General features: G+C 63.5%; 1 pseudogene; it reads left to right on the top strand.

Moving 5' to 3' along the window:
• Positions 1 to 29: 29 nt before the first annotated feature.
• Positions 30 to 1,073, top strand: part of LOC104870015 — a 7,834-nt pseudogene continuing 6,790 nt past the window's right edge.

Raw genomic sequence — 1,073 nt, forward strand, 5'->3', positions numbered from 1 at the left:
GCTCTGGGGCGCTCCGGCTCGGGACGCAGGATCTGCGGCCCACAGGGGACCTGGGAGCCGCCCGAGAGGCGCCCGCCTACAGCCGCAGTCCCGGCCTCGCCGGGACCCTTGAGCACGTACGGGCTTGGGCTGAACTCTCCATTGCAGGGGTCAGTGACGGGTGTCTAGAGTGGGCAGATGTCTCCCCGGTAAGGGAGCCTGTGGCCGAGCTGTCACAAGCGGCTGTACTTTCCTCTAGCAATGCGCAGCCTGCACAAGGTCTCCTTCCTGTCACCGTGTGAAGGACAGAGCCACTGCCAGGGCCCACCTGGGAGCCTAGGCCCCACTGCCAGAACCTAGAAGCTCCAGGGGCCCTGAGCCTTCCCAAGCCACCACCGCCAGCAGGAGGGCACTGTGCAGTGGGATTTGGCTGTGCTGTGGCTCTCTCTAGTCCCTGCCCCGGAAGACCGCAGCCCTGGGCAGAGGAGCCAGTCTCCGGGTTTCGGATCCGGGTTGCTCACTTCAGCCTTCAGGGAGGAGGATGCGGCTGCTCCCAGGCAGGGCTTTTCGAGCGCCCCCTGCTCACAGCCTGTGTCCGCCCCACCAGCACGAGTGCGTCTCCATCCACGTGAGCCACGCTGGGGTGCAGATGGGCGACGGCTGCTGGGAGCTCTACTGCCTGGAGCACCACATCCAGCCCGATGGCGCCATGCTCAGCAACAAGACCCCGGGGTGCAGAGACGACTCCTTCCACACCTTCTTCACTGAGACCGAGTCCGGCAAGCACGTGCCCCGGGCTGTCTTCGTGGACTTGGAGCCCACGGTCATAGGTGAGTGTGCAGCCCACAGGTGCCAACCCCAGTCCGCAGGAAGCTCTGCGTGGGGGGAAAGCAACTGGGGCAGGCGGTCCCTGGCCAAGCCCACACCGAGTCTGAAGTGTTGCTCTCGTCTAGATTCGGCCTTCTGGGGGGTCCTGGGGATTCCTAGGCTCGGAGGACAATCACACAGTTCTGCTGGAAAAATACTAAATTTTGAGTCAAGGCCAGACCTGAGTGGAATGCATCCAAGCAGAAACTCTGAACTTCCTTTTCCCA

This window comes from Fukomys damarensis, unplaced genomic scaffold (genome assembly GCF_012274545.1).
Source record: "Fukomys damarensis isolate Sample0158 unplaced genomic scaffold, DMR_v1.0_HiC HiC_scaffold_11, whole genome shotgun sequence".
Lineage (NCBI taxonomy): Eukaryota > Metazoa > Chordata > Mammalia > Rodentia > Bathyergidae > Fukomys > Fukomys damarensis.